This window comes from Alligator mississippiensis, chromosome 7 (assembly GCF_030867095.1).
Source record: "Alligator mississippiensis isolate rAllMis1 chromosome 7, rAllMis1, whole genome shotgun sequence".
NCBI classification, from domain to species: domain Eukaryota; kingdom Metazoa; phylum Chordata; order Crocodylia; family Alligatoridae; genus Alligator; species Alligator mississippiensis.
The window spans coordinates 13,521,514-13,527,513 of NC_081830.1; positions in this window are offsets into that span (position 1 = coordinate 13,521,514).

Genomic DNA, 6,000 nt, shown 5'->3' on the forward strand with positions numbered 1-6,000 from the left:
TTTATCTTTGATTCTGAGTCTGTCATTTGTTAGTGCGGTATTGCAACACCTTGTACATACCTTCAATGTTTGTAAGATTCCCTCGTGGAGAAGATCACTGGATCTTTCTCTTTTCTGGATTAAAAAGTTTTCTTGAGGTTTGACTATTTGGGATCTGGAAGGAGGGAATGAGAAGGTTTAAACGGGAGTGATAATGTTTTTTAGATTGTAGGTGTCAGTCATTCCTCAGGTGCTGGGGCTTTCAGTCATGCTTTCCTTGTAAGGGTTGTAAAAGAGCGCTGAGGGTTTTCCTCCACACAACGCTGAAGAGATGGAAATGATTTCCTGTAGGTGTGTACACACTAGAGCTCCTGTGCACGTCATGACTGCAGTGATGTTGGATTTTGGCTGTCCTTGTATTCCACTATAGGAAAGCTTTAGATAGGTAAACTTGGGGATATTGTCATCTGATTTAAGTATGTCAAGCCCAAATGATGTTCATGCTCCTGGTCCCTAAATCCTTTCAGGACCAGTAGCATCTACTTTCACCTTCCCAACAAGCAGCCAATGCCGGTAACTCCAGTAATGGAAATAGTGTGGCCTTGTTTAGAATGGATGTGAAAGGAAACTCAATAAACACCCCAATCTGTTACCGTACAACTGCATCAAAATTGGGACTTCTATTGGGGCACAATCTCCTTCCTTGGAGGTTCTTAAGACTGGGCTAGACCAAGCCATGGTTGGCATGATCCAACTGGAGATTTTGCTTTTAGTTTTGCTTTTAGTCTGAGTTGGACTAGATGACATCCTGAGGTTCCTTCCACCCCTAAATTTCTATGCTTCTATAATTGTATGAGAGGAGTGGTGTTGTAAAAACCTGAGCAATGTTTTCCCTGTAGCTAACGCTGCTCTAAACCAATGACTAATCTTAGGGTCATAGAAAATTAGGGTTGGAATGGACCTCAGGAGATCATCATGTCCAACACACTCCTCAAATCAGGGCCACTCACAACTTGATCATCTCACTCAAGGCTTTGTATAGCGGGATCCTAAAAACCACCAAGGATGGAGCTTCCACCACCTCTCTGGGTAGCCTCTTCCAGTGCATTACTACCCTCCTGATAAGATTTTTTTTCCTAATATCTAAACTGAACCAGAGACCACTTCTTCTTGTTCAATCATCTGCCAGCACTGAGAACAACTGGGCTCCATCCCCTTTGTAACCACCATTAAGGGAGTTAAAGGCTGCTTTTAAACACGATCTTGCTCTTCTCTTCACCAAACTAAATAAGCCCAGTTCCTTCAACCTCTCCTCATAACTCATGCAACCTGGCCCCTTAACCATTGTTACTACCCTCAAGTAGACTCTCTCCAGTCTGTCTACATCCTTTCAGTAGTAGGAGGCCCAAAGCTGGACACAATACTCCAGATGTGCTCTCACCAGTGCCAAACACGGGGGAAGAATCACTTCCTTTGATCTTCTGGTTATGCTCCTGGTAAGGCAGCACAACTGCCATTGGCCTTCTTTGTAACAAGGGCACAATATTGGCTCATATTCACCTTCTGATCCACTTTAACCCCTAAGTCCTACTACTAAGCGAGTCAGTTCCCATAAGTACCAGTGCATAGGATTGTTCCATGCTACATGCAGGATTTTGAACTTGTTGTTACTGAACCCCATGAGACTGTGTTTGGTCCAAACCTCCAATTTGTTGCGGTCCCTCTGAATTATAGCCCTGCCCTCAAACATATCTATTACTGGCCCAACTTGGTGTCACCTGCAGACTTGTTCAGGGTGTACTCTATGCTATCTTCCCAGTTGTCAACAACAATATTGAACAAAACTTGTTCCGGACCCAACCCCTGGAGCACTTCACTGGATACTGGCTGCAAGATAGACATCGAGCCATTAATTACTATCCCTTCACTTGTATCGTCAAGCCAGTTTTCTATCTACCTCACAGTCCATTCATCACCCCCATACTTGCTTGGCTTGCTTATGAGAATATAGTAGTATACCGAACTGTCATAGACCATTATTAAAGGCCTTGTTATCTCACGTGTCTGTACATGACTGCATGGAGGCTGGGAAAGAAGCAGGAACAACTGGAAGTCTTCACTCAGTCATGGCACCATGACATGATTGGAATAACAGAGACTTGGTGGGAACTCACATGACTGGAGCACTGCCATGGATGTGTACAAACTGTTCAGGGAGGGCAGGCAGAGGAGAAGAGGAGAAGGAGTTGTGCTATATGGTAAAGAGCCCCATGATTGCTCAGAGCTCCAGTATGAAACCGGAGACCAGGCCTGTTGCAACTCTCTGTATTAGGGTTGGCAGGGATCAAGAAGGGTGATGTCACGGTCGCGGTCTGCTATAAACCACCAGGCCATGAGCAGGAGGTGCATGATGCTTTCTTCAGACACCTAAGAGAAGTTTCCTGATCACAAGCCCTGGTTCTCATGGGCAACTTCTTTCACCCTCACATCTGCTCGGAGGGCAATATAGTAGTACATAGGCAATTCAGGAAGTTTTTGGAAAATGTTGCTGAGAACTTCCTGGATCAAGGGTTGGAGACCAACTAGGGGCTGTGTTCTTCTTGATATGCCGCTCAGACGCAGAGAAGAAGTGGTGAGGAATTTAGTAGAGGATGGCAACTGGGGCAGCAGTGCCTATGAGATGATCGTGGGCAGGATCCTGAGGAAAGGAAGATGGAGAGAAAAGGAATAGGGAAAACAGACTATGACTCCATCAGGGAACTCCTTGCTTGATGCCCTGGGAGGCCAGTCCGAGGGGGAAGGGGCCCCAAAGAGCTGTCTTTGTTTTAAGGAAACCTTACTGAGGACACCGAGACAAATCATCCCAATATACATGGAAGCTGGCAATTATGGCAGAAGACCAACATGGCTCAGCAGGGAACTCTTCAGTGACCGCCAAAGGAAGCTGCAAGAAGAGGACACTTAGATCAATGACTAGGGAGGAGTATGAGAGTATTTCTCAGGCCTGCAGGGTTGAAATCAGAAAGGGCAAAGAGAGCTGAAGTTTCAGCTAGTTCGGGACATGAGGGGTAACAAGAAGGCTTTGGAAAGTATGGGTTCCTAGCTGAATGGGGGAGGCAAGCTAGTGACCGATGATGTGGAAATGGCTGAAGTGCTCAATGCCTTTTCTACCTGTCTTCACAGGGAAGGTCAGCTCCCAGACTACTGCACCGGGCAGCACAGTTTGGAGAGCAAGTGAGCAGCCAACACTGGCAAGAGATCAGTTTAATTTAAGAGCTACTTAGAAAAGCTGCATGTGTACAAGTCCGAGGGGCTGGACACGAGGCACCTGAAGTGCGGAGGGGAGCTGGCTGATATCCAGAGGTGTGCAGAAAAGAACAGGCTTCCTCAGGTATATGAACAAGGTGGGGGAAGTCCCAAACTTGTAGTTGTGGAAAGCACCCAGACCACAAATGTTAGAAGCTGGAGAAGGAGACAGCCCTCCTCCCTTCTCACAGAATCAGAGGAAGTAGACCTGGAAGGGACACTGGGATGTCATCTACTCCAGGCCTAAGGGCAGAAAAGATGGCATACAATCAGTGGAAGTAAGGGGCTGTGATCAAGGAGGATGACACCTCCGTTGCTTGTGATTGCAGGGAAGCAGTTAGGAAGGCCAAGTCAGAGATGGAGCTAGGGCTGGTGACCAGAATTAAAGATAACGAAAAGTCCCTTTTCAAGTCCATAGGGAGTTAGAAGAAGGCACCGGGTAACATGGGGCCCTACAGGACAGGCTAGGCAATCGAAACCCAGTAACGGACCAGGGGATGGCCCCTTGTACAACACAAATGTGATAAATAGTAGACTAAGAGAAAATTAGGGCTGGAAGCAGCATTTGGAGGTCTAGCCCCCTGTACAAGGCACAATTATCCCTATCCAAACTACCCCATATAAAACCTTTTTCTAAACTGTTTCTAAAAGTATGCAGTCCCCCTGTCACACCACTACAACACAGGATATACAAAGAAGGCATCACCCCAGCCCCATTACAGAGAAAGGACCCTCATCCCCCACAAGTCTCTACCCATGGTTGTTGGGAGAGGGGGGTCCTGACACTGTTAGCAACAGGAGGGGAAAAAATTCCTCCCACCCCCATGTTGCGATTAGCAAAGCCGAGACACATTGGCCCACTGATAGATGCAGCCTGTTACAAGCCAAAACGAGATCCTCTGACGTGTGGTCAGCAGTAGGTCCAATGAGAGACTCTGGACAGTCCTTCTGGCTTCAATATCTGTGAATCCAGCGTGTTTGCCCATGGGCTCTGCTTCTGAGCTGTGCAGGGCTCTAGGGAAACAGTCCCATGAGACCTCCCAACATATACATAGACAACTCACTGACTGCGACTTCAGTCTCTTCATTGCAGTAAAGCTCCAAGGAAGCTGCACGCCCAGCTCTTCTTCAGGGACTCATCATTTTGGATCAACTCCTCTCTGTTCTCCTGCACAGTGAGAAGTGCACGCCCTCGAGAAACCTGTACCCCTGGCATCTAGATAGCACAGTGATGGGGGCACAAGAGTTTGGAGGCAGGAGTAGATGGTCAGCAATCAAACTGTCCTGGAATTCAAGGATTTAATGTAGCAAACTGAAGACAAATCCATTAGGATGAGCGCAGTAAGTAATATATTCAATCATTCAATAATGTTTGGGTTTTAAGAAAGATGAACATTTGGAACAGAATAATGAATTATAATTAAAATTATTTAAGATCTTTATCTTCCATTTAATAAAATACCTTCTTCAGGTATAATGGGAGGAAAAAGAAGGGTCAGGGTAGCATAGGACTTCTACAGGACAAACTTGGACAATTACGGACAGAAAGTGGGGACAAAACTGAGCTCTTCAATGAGTTTTTTGCCTCTCTATTTCTCATCTTGGAGCAGGACAAATCTCCCCATTGGATCATAGACAGGGACAAAAGGGCTACCTGCCCACCAACTCTTAGCACCCACTTAGTGAAGACACAGTTGGAAGGCTGGACGTGTTTAAGTCAGCAGCCCTGTGTGATCTTCATTGACAGGTGCTGAAGGAATTGCCAGTGTCATAGGAGAGCCATTGGCACGGCTGCTTGAGCACTCTTGGTGCTCAGGTCAGGTCCCAGAGGACTGGAAAAGGGCCAATGTGGGGCAAAGTTATCACATGAAAGGATAGGAATCAAATCCAGGCGGATCTGGACAAGTTGGGAAAAAGGGTGGAACAGAATAGGATGCAGTTCAATAAGGACACATACAAAGTGCTGCACCTAGGGAAAAGGATTCACCAACATGCTTACCAGCTGGAGGATAATGTTTGCAGCAGCAGAAAGGGATCTTGGAGCTGTTTTTGATACCAAGATGAAGATGAGTTGTCAATGTGACGAAGCAATCAATGAAGTTAACCGCACTTTATCATGCATTAGCAGATGCATGACAAACAGGTCCAGGGAGGTGATACTTTCCTTTATGCAGCATTGGTTAGGCCGCAGTTGGAGTATTGGGTCCATTGTTGGGCACCAAGTCACAAGGACCTGCCATGGTCCTACACCTCGTGTGAGCTGACAGGGCCCCTTGGACTAGAAAGGAGCTATCCCAGTTTATGCCAATGTGATAGTGCACTGATACTTTCTCCATTTTCACAGACGTGGGAAATGTATAAGGTATAATCAGGAATTGAAACAAGGTCTCTGGAAAAGTACTGGCAAAATACTTTTCCTGTCTGCTTTTTAGATGAAATGGCTCACTATTTGATTTTTTAAAAAAGATTCACAAAAAATGTCATCACTTTAGGAACCCTGCTTTTTCATGATTTTCTTTTTTAGAGAGCCACCTTATTTTTCATTGAAAGGCAGTTTTCACAAGTCATGTATTACTGTGGGGAGAAATAGTGGGGTTTTTCTCTTGCATGCTCTTCTCCTGACACAGTCATTCCCTTTCCCTCCACAGGCACCCCAAAAGGCACCGTGGATGATGATGTCCAATTGCACCGCCGTGACTGAGTTCCTGCTCCTGG